Source organism: Etheostoma spectabile, chromosome 15, assembly GCF_008692095.1.
Source record: "Etheostoma spectabile isolate EspeVRDwgs_2016 chromosome 15, UIUC_Espe_1.0, whole genome shotgun sequence".
Taxonomy (NCBI): Eukaryota; Metazoa; Chordata; class Actinopteri; order Perciformes; family Percidae; genus Etheostoma; species Etheostoma spectabile.
Window position 1 is genome coordinate 31,891,329 of NC_045747.1, and position 20,105 is coordinate 31,911,433.

A 20,105-nucleotide genomic window follows, 5' to 3' on the forward strand; every position below is an offset into this window, starting at 1 on the left:
GAGTCTGGAAGTGCTTGAGGAAGACCAAGAAGTCCTCCCCTTGCATCCACCCAGATCCATCTGCTCCAGGAGGTCCCTTGCTGGTAAAGGAAGGATGGACATTGGTTGGATGGACTTTCCCAAGGCCTTCACTGTACAGGCAAGTGTAATTAGTGTCCCCCGTTGTGCAGAGGGGACTGCACCCACTTGCTTGACTCCCTTTCTAGCCACAACTTTTTCAGGATTCTGTACTGTGGTCATTCCTGTATAGAAAAACTTTATGTTATTTAGTGCTTTTATTCTGAAAGGCTTGTGTTGTGTGAGGCTGTGAGCCTCTGGAAGGTGTGTCTGAGGGAGACGTAGATAACACAACTGAATTCATATCTAGCTACTCGGTCAGAATCTTATTAACCTGGAGTCCCAGTCTCTGGCAATATAAATAAGATATATGTTTTATATGTTTTATACATGTTTTAGGCCTATTAGCAGACATATTTAGCCATTTAACATATAGCCAATGGCATATAGAGAATAAATAATAAAGAATAAATAATAAAGAGTCTTTTCTCCATGTCCACTGTAGTCCCTCAGCGTCTCTCTAGTAACATCGGTCTGGTTCAGAGAGCTTTGTCATTCTAAGGATACTTTTACTTTATACTTTAAGTACATTTCCAAGCCTGTACTTTGTTACTTCTACTTGAGTAAAGAATTTAAATCAGTACTTCTACTTTTACCAGAGTATTTTTTAACACAATTATCTGTACTTCTACTTGAGTACTTTTGCCATCTCTGACGGAGATTATGCTCCAGTAGAAGCCACAAATCGGTATGAACTTAATTTTGAAGTTTTATTCATGATGTCATGGAGAAGAAATCCACTACCCACAATCCCAAGCGGAACAGCGATGTCTCTGAGCTTTCTTCTACTAATGGAACCTGCAAATGATTCAGACTAAAAATAGTAGACATACCTCCAGTGGTCACAGTCCCAGCTGATTTCTGATTGTTTCTTTTATTCGTTTGGTTTTATTCTTTTTTTTTTTCAATTTGCTAAATGACAGTGGGCCCATCTGAAGCCACAGGTGGAAACCTCTAACTGCAGTCTGCTCTACAACAGACACCTGAACCACACAGGCCACATCAGCTGCACAACACACACATCACACACATCTCAAAACAGGCTCAGAACAATCCTCACTGAGTCACACACACTGAGACACACACACTGAGACACACACACTGAGACACACACTGAGTCACACACACTGAGTCACACACACTTAAACACACACACTGAGACACACACACTGAGACACACACACTAAAACACTCACACTCAAACACACACATTGAGACACACACACTTAAACACACACACTGAGACACACACACTGAGACACACACACTTAAACACACACACTGAAACACACACACTGAAACACACACACTGAGACACACACTGAAACACACGCACTGAGACACACACACTGGAACACACACACACTGAGACACACACTGAGACACACACACTGAGACACACACACTGAAACACACACACTGAGACACACACACTGAGACACACACACTGAGATAACACTCCCCTAAAAACTGCAAAACATCCCTATCAGGATCAAAGATGGCCGCCACTCAAAGTGACATCCAGCTCTGATTCCCATGAAGCAGTAAAATCCTCCAAACAGCTCCATGAGGCCATCTAGTGGACTGATAGAAGTAGAGCAGCTGGTGGCAGCGTCCTCTGCTCTGATTCGTCCTCACCACTGACCACTGACCAATGAGAACCAGCAGCATCTCCTCTGTCCAATAACAAACCACTATTGATCCATGTGTTGATCAGGTCTCTGTGTTGAGTTGTCTGCCAACTTGACAGCACAGTGGCCTCAGAACCGCCCCCCCAATCCCATCGGACCTGGACTTGCCCCTTCGACCCCCATGAGAGTTTTTGAGACCATACTTATTAATGGCCACAATACGTATTATTAAATTACTATCACAACAGTTTAAAAACGACATCTCCTGTCGCTTAAAATCATGGATTTATAATTTTTAAAAACGTTCAGTTCTTAGAAAACTCCAGTTCGGTTTTTCTATTTCTGAGGAAATGGACACATTTTTTTGGATTGAAAAACCCATCCTGCTTTCACGACCCCCGTAGTTTCGTAGTCCATGACCTATTCAACCACACGTGGCCGATGCTGCCGTACAAGTTGCGCAGTACACAAACCTGCTCCGCATATACGCACACACCTTCTCATCAGATACACCACCCACTGCTCATCAGATACACACACCTCTCATCGATACACCACCTCCATCAGATACACACATTTACACACCGAGGCGCAGCAACAGCCGCCTGATTCGCCAGACACATCTAAATGTTCAGTCTGCTTTGTGTGTTGATCATTTATATCAAGGTTTGATGATTAAGCATATAGTCATAAGGTTCTACTGATAAATAACTCACTTTGTATTTCGTGAAAACTAACCCGTACATCTCATCAGATCACGGCCTCGTCAACTGCATATGAAACACAGTCAATGATTTTCTATCCAACATGAGTCCCTAACTGCTGTAACCTGATGCAGAGTCCTCAGTTGTCGGAGAGAGACTCATCTTGGTAAATGGCCACGTTTAGCTAAGAGAATGGGAAATCATTAGAAATAGAGACAGACTCCTGATCTGCTCTGGTTTTCATATGTCCTCCCCCACTGATAAACTCATTGAACTAGCGCGGATACATTCCTTCTCACCATTTCCATTAAAAACCTCAAAGTTTGTAAAAAAAACGTCACCAAGGATCTGTCCACTTGAACTCATCTACTTTCCTCGACGAGAACTTGCGAATTTTTTTTCACCCAGCAGTCTGTGTTCAGTTCAAAGGCCAAAACTTGTTTTACCAATTATGAAGCTGTTTTTTACTTCAATCTAAAAGTTAAACCTGCTTGGTATGGCCAGAGGAACACTCAAGGATGGTGGATCCCTGGAGATACAGTCAAACGAGATATGATCTTATTATTGAGATGAGACGGGAACAGCTGGACCGATAACTATCTCTAGAGCATGCGCCTAACAGGACTACAATATGAATGTATATTTATGATTTCTAAAAAACTTTTCTGTTTCCTAACCAGGCCTATTCTCTCCTCTAACGAAAAAGAAGGTTCTTCAGCTGAAGGACAATTAGAGGCCTGCAGATTTGAGTCTTTGTATTTCCATACCTACAGTGTCCACACAAGCAGCTTCACAGTCTCTCGGGGCTGTTGGATCCCCTCCACAGAAGCAGAAGAGTCATATGTTGTTAATCCAGAGGATAAATTTTTGTTTCACGTCCCGTTCTTTTAAACATTACACACAGGTCGGGCCGATTCACACACCTGCAAACAGACATATGGGGGACTGATGTTTTGAAGCCTGAGTTTGACATGTGGCCGAAGATAGCCCCTCATTTTACATTTGTTCCATTTTCCTGTAAATGCGAGAAACAGCTGATGAAGTTATGGCAAATATATCCCTCACAGCTGAATTCCCTTCTAGGACCAACTCAGCGGTTGGTCTTTCATCGCATGACCTGATGCTTTGTTGTTTATAACGTACAGTATGTTACAGTAATTCGTGTTGGACTTTGAAAGCAAAGATAACCAAATCCAATTTCCTTTTTTGTTACTCAAACTGGAGATCCATCCATCTTCTCTTCTTTTCGGTTTGTGGGGGGAGCGACCCACAATGCCCCAACTTCCTTGTCCTCCCCGCCACATGCAACCAGCTCAGACCTGGGGGATCGTTGAGTGTTCCCGGCCATGTTGAGATATAATTCTCCACTATTCCTGTGGTCTTCCCCAAGGCTCCTCCCATCGGGCGTCCTGGACACCTCCAGAGCCCCCCCCAGGAGGCTCCTTACTAGCTGCCCGACCACCTCAACTGGCTCCTTGGGACGCGAAGACAGCGCTCTACTACTCCGAGCTCCTCTCGGATTAACTGAGCTTCTCACGCACCGATCGCTAAGGGAGACGCCACCACCCCCCCGGAGAAACCCATTTCAGGCTGCTTGTACCTGTCTTCATTCTTTCGGTCATGCCATAGGTGAGGGCGGAACCAACACTCACTGGATCGAGAGCTTTTGCTCTGGCTCGCTCTCTTTTGCAAAACAGTAGGATATTGATGGTAATACCCCCCCTGGCTCTGATTCTCCGTAATCCCCGCTTCCATGGTCCCCTCACTCGCGAAACAACCCCAATGATTTTAAAATTCCTTCCTTGGGTAAAGACTCACTTCTACCTGAAGAAAGCCCGTCATGGTTTCCCTCTGAGAACCCTGGCCTCAGTTTAGAGGTCTGATCCTCTGCCCTGCCGCTCCCACTCGCTGCCAACCATCCAGTGAGTGCTGAAGGGCACAGCTATGAATCCATCAGGACCACATCATCTGCAACAGCAGCGATGAGAATCCCCACCCACCACACGGCCAACCTCTCACCACCCTGCCTACGGTGTCAACCAAGACAGCCCGTTGAACACCACAGAGCTTGCAGCATTTCTGTACAGATTCATCAATCCGCGGCTTTGCCACTGTGGAGTTGTTTGACTAAACACTGACCTCCACCATGTAGCACTCTCCCCCATCATCCTTCCACTCTGCCTCCACCACACCACGAGAACGTGTCAGCTGATTAGGTGTTCTCGAAAGGTCCCTTCCACCGCTCTAATTACCTCCTCAGTGAGGCACGAGCGTCCATCCTTGACTGTAAACATCTTTATGAGTCCCCCTTTCCCCGCTCCGAGGTTGTTAACGTCTTCCCGAAGCACCTTGGTGCCGACCAATGTCCTTCTCCAACCTTCTCCCACACCTCTGTCTTGGCCTCTGTCCGGCGAGGCTGCAGCCTCTCGGTACCTTGCAGTTGCCTCCCGCGGCTTTCCTGACCACCGGGGTCCCAGGTTTCATGGTTTACCGCCCCTTCAGGTACCGAAACCCTAAACCACAGCTTCATTGATGGACACGTTGAACATTCTCCACTCATGTTCATGCCCCCACCTCCACAGGGATACCCGAAACTGCTCCGGCCTGTGATGTTGGAAATTCGGTCGGACAGGGCCTCCCCCAGACTTTTGTTCCCAATTTACCCGCGCTCCCTTTTGGGCTTACCAGTCTGTCCAGATTCTTCCCCCCCACCCCCCTGACCCACCCCCCATCAGATGTGAGCAGTTTACAGCTCTGCCAGAACAGAACTACGCTAGTTAGATCAGGATGCCGTTTTCCTCCCAATCACGCTTTCCATGCAGAAGTGCATTTGATTTATCTTTATGGTAATGAAGTTTACGACGCTGTCCCATCCGGAAACGACCAGCACCATCGAAAATAGATGTCCTTCATGCTGGCTGATCCAAGAACATAGTGTGACTGTCCCTGCAACGGTCAACCCCCAGAGCACCTCTATAATTTTGGCAAGCGTCCGTGAACGAGTTTGCCATATCTTCCTTTTGTACAGCCTCAAGTGTGCGGCGTGTCTGTCAGAATATGTCACAAGCCAGATGATTAATCATTAAACTTGTGTCAGACAGTCAAAGGTCGGGACCAAGGACAACAGTATTCTATAAATACAGACCTGCAGCCTTAGCACTGGATTCCCTACTGAACTTCTTATCCTGTGCAGCCTTTCCTCCGTGTTGCTTCGGGAAAAAGAGAAGAGACGTTAAAGCTGAAAAACCATGGCCTCATGCACTGAATCTCGTCGAATTTTCGTAAATGACGCAAAAAACAAAGTCCCTAAAAGTCTAGTTGATTCATGACGGTTCTTAAACAGAATGACCAACTTCCTGCTGTTCTTAGGATTGATGTAATCCCACGTGCCAGTTGTTCCTATTGAGCATAAGAAACGCTCTGTAAATACCCTTTAACGACATGACCCTCCGTGGGCTTCTCCTGGGAAGTGGAGAACCCGCCTTCAGAGATGGTTGTTGGAGTTGCAGATGATTGTACATGGCATTGGTGAGGAAGTACGGAAGTAAGTACGTAAGTAAAGTACAACTGGAGACAAGTTACTTAGTAAAAGCAGAATGCCCGATAACCACAAACAAGGCCTGGTGTTCAACACACTTGCTACCAACCAGCCAGAAATACGAAATATGTTAGAATCTTAACTGGCCTTGGAGTGTTTATTAATGTATTTTAAATGTTCTTTTTTCCATTTAACGATGGGAGCGTATAACAAAAGTGTGAAGCACGGACATGGGGATGAAATGTATGACACATCTTGCTCTGCCGAGGACGAGTTACCAACGCTGTGGTGTTCTGATCACGAAATTGATCAGAAATACATTACTGTACAATTAATATTGTAATGAACTGTACAATTAAACTCAGCACTAACCGATTTTTGAAGCAACTGTGCATTGGCTCACAAGTGTGTGAGGTGCTTCTTGACGGTTCATATATTTGTCTAGAAATCACAGATAAGAAAATTAGTGAAATGTAGGACTCTTCGTAAAAAAGTGGTAAGGGGGTTAAGAACACATTTCTGTAGACCATTGTGTTGTTTTTCTGCATTTTGTCTGAAATATAAACTGTCTCGCGGGATAGTGTTAATGAAGAGATTTTGTTCCTCACCAGTTTCTCCCAGCACTTCCTAGACAGCTTTTTAGTTCATCTTTGCTGCATCGGAACAAGCTGTTCTGTCTTAGTTGTACACTCTGTTGTACACAACATTCAGGAAGAGACTAACGTGAGAGCCCGAAGCATCACAGACGTTTTTCTGTGTTAATTTCCACTGCATCAGAGGTGAATGACGTTTTCCTCACAACAAGGGCTGAGGCCTTGTCAGGTTTCCTGGATCCCAGCTATCTTCCATCAGTCTTTTCATCTCCGTCAACCAGTGCAGCTCCGCCGTGTATAACATCCAGCGGGGGACGCTTTTACTTTTGGGATGCCGTAACTTAGTATTTGCGGTCTTGATCTCATTGGAAGAAAGAATTCGACCATAATACAACTGCGCTTTTGTCATTCCTTTATCCTGGATATCTTTATTCTACTTTCGTTGGCAAACAGGCCCAAGGAGGGACTGCTAAAGCACCACCATCAAGTACTCCCATAGGTTGTGTTCCCTGTGGCGATGGACCAAAGGAGTATCCCATAACGAAGACAGACAGAGAGCAGTTTCTGTAAGGCATTATTCCAATCATAACAAAATCCACACCTGGTTGGTGCTGGCTGATTGTGTCGCATCTGTTAAATTAATGATCATGTGAGAAGTGATATTAATGTCATATAGGAAATCTGTGCATGAAGTCCTATTAGATACCCTCCTACCTGAAAACAATCCCTCTCCTGTTAAAGGGAATAAGTCGACTGACATTTAGACTTTCCTGTCAATACTGAACATGTGTTAGCATGGCAGCTGGAGTGATCCGTCTCAGTTATTATTTAATTATGATAAATTAATCACTTATTGAGAGTGCTGGTTCGATGCTACTCATACCGGTAGATATCACAGGATCTTATAGGTTCGTACGATGCATTAAAAGACTGCTGTGGCATGTATGATAGCGTCCCTCCTACTGGTCCACTCGTCCTTGGAAACCGCGTGACGCTGCAAGAATCCGGGCAGGCCAAAATCTGTAAGATGCAAGAGAGACAATTAAAGAGAGGAAGGAGGCACAGAACGTTCTTTCATTGAAACGGTGTGGCAGAAGACAGACATGAAACCAGCTATGACCATGTAAGGAGTCTTAATGAATGTTTCTACTGTTGTAATAAGCTTTAATGTTTACATTTTGATATTATGAGCGTCCTTATATTCAACCCATCGCCAAAATGAGTGTGCTAGAAAGCTAATTATGACAACTCTCGGGCATTGACCTAAGTGGGCAATGTTCAAAGCTTCCATTTCTGAACGCGCAGCGGGGAGCTTTGGTCTCAAGGTCTTAGTATTCTCAGATTGAGAAAACAATGCTCACTTGGTCAACATGTGCTGTTGTGATTTGGAGAAGAAGTTTGACCAGATCTCCCGTGAGTACTGTGGAGGGGCTGCAGGAGTAAAGGGTGGGGGCAATCCAATCATGTATGTATATAACGAGCTTTGCTAGCGTCTTGGATTGATCCTTTTCACAATCTGTTTGTGATATTCCAGGATCATCACGATTGAGACGTGGGGGGAGGGGTTGCAGGTGGAGTGAGCGAGATAGCGTTTTTTGCAGATAATGTGTCCGGATGACATCGTCTGTACTCCACCCTCACTGGATCTAGACCAATGGAACTAGGTTCATGTGTAGAGACCCTGGTGATGCTGAGTCCTGGATAAGACCCTGGTGAGTTTCTGAGCTTCCATGTGTACAGACCTGTGATAAGAAACCGGTGATAAAAAGTTACGTTGGTAGAGACCCTTGATGAGCTGCGTCCATGTGTAGAGACCCGGTGATGCTGAGTCCATGTGTAAGACCCTGGTGATGCTGAATCATCTCGTGTGTAGAGACCCTGGTGATACTTTGAACAAGCTCGCTCATGTTGATGCTATCATAGAGCGCCCTACTCTCCCATTCAAAGGCATTTGATCCAAAACGAGAATACAGTCTATCTTAAAAGGTTTCCCATCGCCAATATTTACTACTGCATATTATCAAGCTGCAACATGTAAGGAAACCATGTCTGCATCTTTTGGTTCACAATATGTTTTCGCGCTCCATTCAATCTCCACGACTAATGGAGCCTGAAACATGAGCAAACTATTGTAAAAGTATAAAGTAACACGAGGCCTGGCCTCCCCTCAAAGCCTGGGACTCACCTTGGCATGAGAGCGTCGTCACAGCACGTTTTGGGGCTTCAAGTCCTGGTGGAGCACGGTCGGGGCAGAGTGTGGAGGAAGTTTATCCCAGAGCCACTTGGGAGCCCTCGGAAGACCAGCGCCAGGGTGGAGTTCCCCTCAATGCCTTCCTGTAGATGTTTTCAGATCCACAAAGTGGAGAATAGTGGAGATAGTGGAGGACAGTCCGCTACACCCACACCTACACCACATTCAAAGGTTTGGAATGATGGTTATATTTAAGTTTCTTTTTGGTTAATGACATTTAAAATAAAGCGGTATAACTGTGACAACAAATGTATATGTATTCTATTCTTATGACCTATGTAATTGTAAATGCAGACTAACTTTGTACGAATATTTTGTGTTTTACGAGATATTCCTACTCTAGTAAAAGATATAAGTGTTGTTTCCAGCCCTTGGTCACCTGTAGGAGGCAATGATCCTCTCTCCAGTGAATCCATGACCACACCAGCTATCTTGACCCACTAGGGTACTCGACCCTTGAAGATCCCTCGGACGGCCATGAACTACGGGCTGGTGCTTGATGCATCATCTTGATACTCACCAGACAAATACTCCTCAGTCTGTGTGGTGTGTGTTCTTTGCATTATGAGTAATTCCACACACTTATGTAGTTATATACATGAAATCCTTTGTAAGCACTTACCCCTCGCCCTGAAGCACAGTTAACGCCTACGTCCAGCCCCACGATGATGCCTAGCTTGTAATTGTCACAAAGCCCAGAACCAATCACCTTCCAGTCCCTGAGCTGGAGTCTTCACACACACTGTGGCCAGTACTAGGAACAATATTGGTTTACTCAACCCAGTCCAGTTAACTAGGGGAAGGTAAAACCAGCATAGACAGCCACATTGGAGGCCGTTTGCTGACACATTTCAGAAGTCCAATGGATAATGGCACTTTGTTTTCTCATTCATGCAACCCATATCAAAACAGCAATCCTGTGATTACGTTGCCTCTAACGTGAAAAGCTTCGCTTCATAAATAAAGTGCAGCAACGCTTCACTTCAAAGGAAGCACACCCTCAGTACTCAGGCATTATGTCCCACACTGCATTTTTTACATGGAAATATGCCAGACTGTTCAAACACAGAGTTCCCTTTAACACCAGTGAGGCGGGATGGCAGAACTTACATGTTGCCACTTGTTTTTTTCCGCTTATCAATCACAAACTGGCACATCTGTGGTTCAGAAACGTTCCACATAGCCGCACATGAATATATTGCCAAATTATCTGCTGTCAAATTGAAAGTGTTTTCGACCACAGCTTTAGAGTTTGTCCCATTAAATTTCAACACCAGGGTTAGGTGTCTGATGTCGTTCAAGAAGGGGCTTAGTAGCTTCCAAGCCCCATGCTCCTGTCGATTGAATGAACTAACCAGGGATTGAGCTAGGGATGAACTTGCAATCCTGTGTAAAATTTCTGTAAGAGTGAAGTAAACAGTACCCATTTTATGGATTTTAGTTTTGGAGCTCAGAGGCATTTTTGTCTCATCATAAGTAGACACTGTGCATTGGTCACTACTAAAATACATTTGATTGTTCAAGTCATGCTACATACTGACAAGAGTCTGGTGCCAAAACCCTGCTTCTTTGTCCCGGTTTCTGTACATTATCTCCCTGACCAATAAATATTTCCTTTGGCTGACAAGGTGCAATCCTTCTGATAGTGTGTATTCATATTCAAAGTAGTGGCTTATGTCATCAAACGATTTGTTTGGCACTTTCAAACGTCCATTTAGTGGTAGCACACATTCACGTCACTGGTACTCCTTATATGAACACTGATGAAAACATGAATTTTGTAAAGTAGTCGACAGATGTTTCCACAAGTTCTTTAACCCACTTACAGTTCTTGTTACATCATTAGTGCTACATTTGGACCAGATACATTTTGCCCACAACCAGGCTGCACTATCACTTAAAGAGTTTAAAACCCTCAGAAGGGATCAGACTAGGTTTCCTCTAGTGTTTGTGTACCGTAGTCCACCACTGTGGGTTCAGTAGCTGTTGGGAAGTGTCGAAGAGAAGGCCTCAACAGCTCAGTGTACTTGGTACTCTCTGGAAAGGTGCTTGGTAAATGAATTAATGCTGTCGTATGTCTTGACAACATCTTGGCTGCAACTAAAGTGTTAACTCCAATCCCTCTGACAAGGCATCATTTCACAAGGTGCCACATCAGTTTCGTTATCTGTGTGAATCTTGACGACATCTAGACAACTGTACATTTTGGTGTGTGATGGCAAACAACTCACGGTGTGATAACTCTTGTTTTTTGTTGAGCACATAACACATTATACACAATAAATACCTGGACACATTTAGTTCTACAACAGATTTTTTGTTATTTGACTAGTTTCTTTTGGGATAGACATATTAATTCTTTGTCAATTTGGCTATTTCAGGTTCATTATATCTGTAAGTTACATCCTGTGAAATGATACCTTTCTTTGTGAGATGCCAGTACCGGGGAGAGCTACTGCTGGTCGAATGCTGAGGGCAAAAGGGGCCTCCAACTGCTTCAAAGCTGTTTAAATGGAGAAGGGATATTGGACTGCACATGTTTCCCCATATCTATGGGGGCAGAGCATTAATTTTCGAGTTGTGTCTTTTCTTGCTAGTTACTTATGTTAATGATATTTATACCTATCCTTCATAGAGGAGCATTGTGTTCTATTGGTTGACAGTTAGCATGGTTTGGCTCTTTATTGTGTTTGTTACCCCTTTGTGTCAGAATGGCCCTATCAGCCACCAGATCAGCTTTTCTCCATGTCCAGTCCTGGGGGAGGTCTGCTCAGTGTTGGGAGGTCTTCTCGGTTATGTTACCTGACTGAAGGTCTGCTTAGTTGACCTCTTTTATGGTCCCAGGATTTTCTGTTTTTTGAAAAAATAATTGTTTGTAAATAAAACCAATTTTCTCTGCAAAATGCACCAAACGACCCTCGTGCCTGCCATGATAAACTCATTACCTTTAAAATAATGCAATTTTTTAGCTGTATACAAATTATACTGCTTCCAATTGTTTTGATCATCTTCATTTATATTATCCAAAGTACAAAACAACTTGGCAACTTATCATCAAAATGGAAGCGTTGCATTCTGGATGCTGTAGTTTACTGTGTTGATGACCTGCCATGGACAATGTGGAATTACATTCTAAAAACAATCCTGGACCAAGGACAGGAAGTGACACATCTCATATAACATGAGTTTTGTCTTTGCATTTTTCTCTTAAGAGTCAGGTTTGAAAACAATTAAATGCTTGGTGATCATAACGCAAAGCGACCTCCCTTCCACACAAAACATTAGCATCATTTTATCATTGCACACCTTGCGTTACCTCGGCCAAAATATTTTCATGCTGAAAACTTATCATTTACACTCATACTAATAACCATCTATCCTCTGTTCTCACGTTACTCCTTTATTGGCCTTAACAAAAACGTCGCTCCGGAATGGAGCAGCAGAACACAGCACATGTCGTGAGGCACTCTAGGAAACCTTCAGCCTGATCACGGTGTAGCCGCCATCTCCTTCCGACAGCACCAGACCTGGCGCCGCATACGGGACGTAGGACTTCACCCAGGCCCCGCCATGTAGTAGTCATTCCCAGGTCCCGATGAACAGGAAGGTGGCCCCCCGCAGGAGCCTCCCGATTGGCCCAGGCCTGTGAAGGCAGCCAGGTCCGGGCTGCACTCTCCAGACAGTAAGCGAACACGAGACGTCGGCCCCGGCGAAGGAAGGACGTCCAGCCAGAGGCTGAGGCATGACATCAATGTGGACTATGTCCACGATGACCTGACAGTAGCCTGGCATCCTTCCTGTCCATGGCCGAGACCTGTTAGAGACCAGGATCACCAAATTAGACAAACAGCTGTTGTAATAGGAACACATAATCTCTCTGCACTAGTTATGTAATTCATACTGTGTGGCTGACTCAGAAGAACTCTGTGTTGCATGAGTGGATTTAGTTGCCGTGTCTATGGGCATATAGCTCTAGGGAGAACAGTGAAGGTCTGTCGGTGCACTCAGCGTCCACCACTTGGTCCTGATGGAAATATCTTAGCAACTTTGCCATGGAATTTTGTAGCACCAGTCAGAAATCAAAATGTGGTCATAACTTACTGGTTTATGACACAATCTAAGTACAAGGATACTCATTGTCAAAAAGAGGTCCAGAATAAACGTGAGATCTTTTAACCCTTAAAGAAGATGACCAACTCATTTAAAATATTGCATTATTTCCGATGACAATACGTTAATCATTGGGTCATTCGTGATGAGTGATACCGAGTTAGGGATCGATCTCGTACGGTCGTCCCTCCAGCTTCAGACGTTGCTGCAGTGAATGGGGTCCAGTCCCTGCTGCAGCCCCCCCCCCTCCTGGAGCCAGCTCTCCCAGCGCTGTCTGTTGACCTCCAGGAAATCTTGAGGAGCACATTGTTGAAAACCTCACAGCCCTCATCACCGTGTACAAGCTGGACCCGAACCACGTCCACCAGCAGCTCACCACGCACATCGCCTGTGGATATGTAAGAGACGGAGAAGACCGCACTCTGAGAAAGAGCCACTGTTCTTACCAAAACACCGGATTAATATGCAGCTTCATATTCAGAATCTTAACAGAGTTATGTCATGACTTAACTATCTCCTAATGTTAAGGTAATGAAAATAATTGAGGAAGAGTGTTGGATATATAAAGATTACAAAAAGGAGAGAGAAAGAACATGCAAATGTTTTACGTGAAAGTTCAAAAGTATACTGGTAGTAGCATCTTTCTCCAATCACACTTTGTCATTATTATACTTCATTAATCTCACACAACATTTCATAAAGTTAAAAAAATAATAAAGTCCTTTACACTCTATGACTCCAGACAGTGTACATACTGTATTGGATCACTTGTGCTCCAGTCTGCTGAGATTATATCAGATTTCTGAACAAAGAACTTCAATCCAGATCACATTTGGATGGCACCAAATTCAAAATAAATACTTTATTGACTTGATACAGCTAACCTTTAATTCAGGCCGAACATGTTTGGTATGTCGTAAATCTTGAGTTTTAGAAAAACAAAGATCTTTGGGGTTGAACAGTGTAGAGACCCAGCTTAAATCTATATCTCAATAGGTATATTCACCGACTTTTTGCAGTTTCAAAAATGAGTAAGAATAACGGATAAGAAACAAAGTGTTGTCCTCCAAAAATGCAGAATATCTGACAGAGATCAGTGTTGAATCACATACACATTATTATTGCACCAATGACCTGAATATACAAAAGCAACATAAGAGATTATCACCATAATCATGCAATGTGTGCAACCAATTTTAAAAGCTTTTTAACATAAACTGTTTTGGAATGAAGTTACAGGCCCATCACCCCGTCTCCCTACCTTCAGTGAAAGCTCTGTGTAGGCATGCCAGTTTCCAAGTGTTCAAGGCCGTCCTTTCTTTCAAAAGTCACTTATGCTGGACTGTAGTATTCGCAGATACGCTCCGATATCAAATCCCGTAGCAGGCTGCCCTGTACCGCCACTCCATTCTCTGCTCCCTGTTCTTCACAGCCTCCTGTTGTTCCGGTCCCTGTTTAGGGGTCAGCCTTAGGAGCATGTCTTATGTACCTGTAGATATCTGGGTGTGTCCTGTGTCTTCGCGGCTCCTCCAGGAGCCCTCCTGCCTGGCTCCCTGGGGCATCCCCAGCTGGACGTGCCTGGGCCACCTCCCGAGGACCCCCCCCCCAGGAGGCATCCCTACCAGATCCCGAACCACCTCAACTGGCTCCTTTCAACGCAAGGAGCAGCGGCTCGCTCCGAGCCTCCTGAGTTCATGGCAGATATAGCGATTCTGTTTTTGGCCAGCGTGCAGTCCAACGACGTACGGGCTTGCTCCAACCTGAATCAATTCCTGTATGTTTTCATACCGGCGAAATAAAAGCGAGGCTGATTTCTGATTTGTTCTGTTTGTGTTCCTGCCCTGAGGTGCTGAGACATCAGATCAGGGGGGCTACTTCCAACACTAGACTACTGATGGACTCCTCACATGGCTTTCAGGTCTATCCCCAACCTAGATCCTCCACAGTCATCTAAGGGCCTTTTACATGTAAACAATTGGTCTCCATGTCACCATTTTACTTTAATGATGTTGAGTGGCGGAGAGGGGAGATTGCGAGTAGTAGCAAGGGAAGGAAAGGTTTCTAATGTGACAGGCAATAGTTGATGATTACAAAGTAAGAGGTGGTCGTACAGTGTGCAAAGAGAAGCTGCATTTGACTATTATGAATTTGACAAATTAAGGAAATTTGACAAAAAAATAAGATGATAGTCGAGAGAACGAAGGATCTACGGGTGGTTGTGCGCTTGCGACTTCCAAAGATACATAACACGAGAGGTCAAACAGCACCATCCACACACAGATAGTGTTTGTGTCTATTAACAAACGCAACAGGCTGCTTTGAGATAGAATAGAAAAATGCCTTTTTTTGTCACTGTGTACATGTACAACGGAGGAGAATCTCTTTCCAGACCAACGCGTACATGTAGGTAAAAGAAATGAACACATGGAATAAAATAAGTGGTGGAGAGGGTAAGGTCACAAGATAAATATGGTTTAATACACAGTATGATAAGCAGTGTGGAGTAATGAAATTGCACAGTTATCAATATTATCAAAATTGAGATTCACTGAACATGGTTAAAGTACTCTGGCTACTGAAGAACACCTTAATTACTATGTTACTCTGCTAATGATGAACGATATATATCCTCCATCAACGAGGCCCAAACGACACACCCCGATCATCCATCCTTCAGCATTTGGCCGCAGCTGGTAGCATTAGAACACGGTGTCTCGCATGAGGCCGTCTGGAAAGGCAACACTTAGTTTTAGTTTGATCTCCAACAAGGGAACAGCCTCACATGTTATTCTTCAACTTTACTCTACAAACAAAGTTTGAATGAGAAGGTGGTCCAAACCTTGGCCTGGCGTAAATAAATGAACTAAAAGCAGACACTTGTTCTAGAACTTCATTTAATTTTCTCAGAGGCGCACCGCTGCTGAGTCCTCGACCAGTGTTTTCTCATGGTGGGGTCCTTGAGGGGGGGGGGGTCTCTGGGGGTCCTCAGCAAAAGCAGAATAAAAGACTAAAAAAACAAAAGTACACAAGACACAATGAAGGACTATTTTGCTCATTGTTTCCCTACACTTTTGTAATTAACATCTAAAAGCTACATCCTAACGATGGGTCCGGGTCTTATTGGTGTACGCTGAAGGTCCTCAATGTGAAAAGGTTTTGGGAACACAGATCAGGCCACTCCTGCGGTTAGTAAATGTGTCTGTGAGAACAGCAGGACAGTCGAGTGTCTCCGGTTAGTTACGTTCAACAGCGTGGTCCAGAAGTCAAAGACACAGTAATGTCTCTGAAGATTTGGATCTTCGCCGTAATGTCTAAACCTCCGAGGGACGATCACGAGCTGTCATAGTGTGAACGAGGACAGAGAGGGAAGTAACACTAATACAAATACTTCGTGCTGTACTCAAGTAGATTTTTCAGATATTTTTGATTACTATTTTCTTTGTTTGAACCTTCAATCTGTCACCTGCTGAAAACATTTATTTAATGGTTTTATTAATATGTACATGTGCAAAAGGATTTTAACACAGTCTCTCCACTGTTAACACCGTCCCAGTGGACAGGGCGGTGTTAACCACATGTCTAAGATATACATAATGAATCACTACATCAACGTGGGAAATATCATCAGCCGTCAATTATACTGCAATGAAATGAGCTTATGGTAGAACACCTAAAAAAACGTTTTAAAGCTTAGATAGATTAGATTAGATAGATTAGATGAGATTAGATTAGTTAGATAATGGGACTTTATTCATCCCACAGCGGGGAAATTCCCTTTTTACAGCACATTTACTACAAAAAAGAAGCAAAACAAACACACAGTAACACACACAATAAAACAGGTAAACAAAGACAACGGCAGAAGGTAGACTGAAGTAAAGTGCAGTTGCCATAGTACAAAGAAAAACACAGGCAGTGTAGTAAGTGACGTTTAAAATTGAAATTGAGTGTAATTAAAGTGATGAAGCAAAAGAGTAACCATAATATTATATATTAGATATATATTATTTCACTGTGACCTTAAATAATATTGAAAAAAGTAAGTACTGTAATGAAAATATAATACAGATAAAGTTATAGGCAGAGGTGTGGACCTCAACATTCTCAACAGAGGAGGGTGGGGGGGGGGGGGGGGCTCGGTAGGCCTAGTCGGAGTCACAGTTGTGGCAAGTGTGAACTCTTTCCATCTGTGCAGTCCTTGTTGCCCAGCCCTAACAGGACCAGCACTGGAGCCAGACCCCCCTGGACCTGGAGAAGCTCTCCGCACACATGCAGAATCACTTTCTCATCAACAGAAGGTCCGAATCTTCTGCTTCTTCGGTTTGGGTTTTGTTGTTCCAAAATTCATTTTTTCTTTTAGCTGCAGACCTGCTTTCTTCAGCTCCAGTTGTTTTTTGCACAGGAGAATCTGGAAGGACAGCGGTGTCCCTTCTTCTCTGCCCTTTGTCCTCGGCTTCCTCGGGCAGCTTCTGGGTGTGGACGATGGACAACGGCTGAAGAAGTTGTGTCGTGGCAGAGAGATGGCTCGGGCTCGGACACCACACGTGGACAGGGGTATGATGCTCTAACTGGCATGGAGGATGCCGTCGTTGCCTCTTGGGGTGGCGTTGTAGAGAAGATGGAACCTCTGGTGTCCTGCGGGGGCATTGGCGGTCTGGGACTAAGGATGGTGCAAAGTCACCGTCACTGAAAATATTCCTATTTAAAAGGCCCAAATCCAGTGGATACAAAACCATGCTGAATATTTGCCGGTATACCGCACGGGGAAGAGCCCTCTTCACCGTGCTAGGTCATAAATGGTCATTGTGGCTCCTGATCGCTTTCATCCAGCTGTCACAGCGTGGTATACCAGCCTCTTCAGGGGCCCAGATACACCGCGATCCAAGGCTGCAGCTTATGGAACAGTGGGGGGGGGAGGAGGAACTATGCCATGGCTCCTGCAAAATCAATCCCTCCCCAGAAAAGTGGGAGGTCCGTTGTCCAGGAGTAGCAGCACTTTGACTCCAGTAGGACTGGTGTGATTGGAATGCTTGAGGAAGACCAGAAGTCCTCCCCTTGCATCCACCCAGTACCATCTGCTCCAGGAGGTCCCTTGCTGGTAAAGGAAGGATGGACATTGGTTGGATGACTTTCCAAGGCCTTCACTGTACAGGCAAGTGTAATTAGTGTCCCCGTTGTCAGAGGGGACTGCACCCCCCTGCTTGCTCCCTTTCTAGCCACAACTTTTCAGGATTCTGTACTGTGGTCATTCCTGTATGAAAAACGTTATGTTATTTTAGTGCTGTTATTCGGAAGGCTTGTGTTGTTAGGTGTGAGCCTCTGGAAGGTGTGTTCTGAGGAGACGTAGATAACACAACTGAATTCATATCTAGCTACTCGGTCAGAATCTTATTAACCTGGAGCCCAGTCTCTGGCAATATAAATAAGATATTGTTTTATTGTTTATACATGTTTTAGCCTATTGCAGGACATATGTAGCCATTAACATATAGCCATGGCATATAAGAATAACTAATAAAGAATAAATAATAAAGAGTCTTTTCTCCATGTCCACTGTGTCCTCAGCGTCTCTCTAGTAACATCGGTTTGGTTCGGAGAGCTTGTCATTCTAAGATCTTTTACTTTATCTTAAGTACATTTCAAGCCTGTACTTTGTTACGTCTATTGAGTAAGAATTTAAATCAGTACTTCTACTTTTACCAGAGTAATTTAACACATTATCTGTACTTCTACTGAGTACTTTGGCCATCTATGACGGAGATTATGCTCAGAAAGCCACAAACGTATAACTTAATTTTGAAGTTTTATCATGATGTCATGGAGAAGAAATCAAACCACACAATCCCAAGCGGAACAGCGATGTCTCTGAGCTTTCTTCTACTAATGGAACCTGCAAATGATTCAGATAAAAATAGAGAGACATACCTCAGTGGTACCAGTCCCACTGATTTCTGATTGTTTCTATTATTCATATTTGGTTTTATTCTTTTTTTTTCAATTTGCTAAATGACAGTGGGCCCATCTGAAGCCACAGGTGGAAACCTCTACTGCAGTCTGCATCTAAACAGACACCTGAACCACACAGCCACATCAGCTGCACAACATACACACAACACATCTCAAACAGGCTCAGAACAATCCTCACTGAGTCACACACACTGACACACACACTGAGACACACCCACTGAGACACAACACGGATCACACACGTGAGTCACACCACTGTAAACACCACACTGAGACACACACCCTGAGACACACACTAAAACACTCACACTCAAACACACACACATTGAGACACACACACTTAAACACACACACTAGACACACAGCCACTGAACACACACACGTAAACACACACACTGAAACACACACCTGAAACCACAAAGCTGAGACACACACGAAACAGCACGCACGAGACACACACACTGAAACACACACACACTGAACACACACGAGACACACACACTGAGACACCACACTGAAACACACACACTGAGACACACACACTGAGACACACACTGAGATAACACTCCCCTAAAAAGCTGCAAAACCTCCTATCAGGATCAAAGATGGCCGCCACTCAAAGTGACATCCAGCTCTGATTCGCTGAAGCAGTAAAATCTCCAAACAGTCATGCGGCATTAGTGGACTGATAGAAGTAGAGCAGATGGTGGCAGCGTCCTCTGCTCTGATCTTCCCTCACCACTGACCCACTGACCAATGAGAACCAGCAGCATCTCCTCTGTCCAATAACAAACCACTATTGATCCATGTGTTGATCCGGTGCTCTGTGTTGATTAATGGGATCAAGTGATGAGAAAAGGCTCAGTAGTTCCCAGAGTTCATCATGTTTTCTAACTGCTTCTTAGTCTGAGCACAGTCCAACGAGCAATAGGATTCAACTGACCCTGCTATGACCAGAGAGAAGCAGCCAATCAGAGGACAGCTGCTGATATTGGCTTTTCAGGAGAAATGCTGTTAGGGATTGATGAGTGATGAGTGCGGATGATGTATGGACTGCTGCCTGCAGGTGTTCCTCTCCAGATGAAGGTGTGGACTCTGCTGATAGTCAGTGGAGGAACAGAGAGGAGGGGGTCCCTCCCCTAAACCCGCCTCGGTGGGGACAGACCGCCAGACCAAGCTCGAGGTTAGAGGACG

The 20,105-nt window shown here is 44.4% G+C and overlaps 1 protein-coding gene across 1 annotated transcript in view; it reads right to left on the bottom strand.

The window, feature by feature from the left end:
- The window catches only part of LOC116702995 (phenylethanolamine N-methyltransferase), a 22,706-nt gene extending 8,099 nt beyond the window's left edge, over positions 1–14,607 (bottom strand). Inside the window, exon 1 of the mRNA XM_032537565.1 lies at positions 14,567–14,607. The gene's annotated coding sequence lies outside the window, so the exon portion shown is untranslated. The remainder of the gene's footprint in view (positions 1–14,566) is intronic.
- Between the last annotated feature and the right edge of the window lie 5,498 nt (positions 14,608–20,105).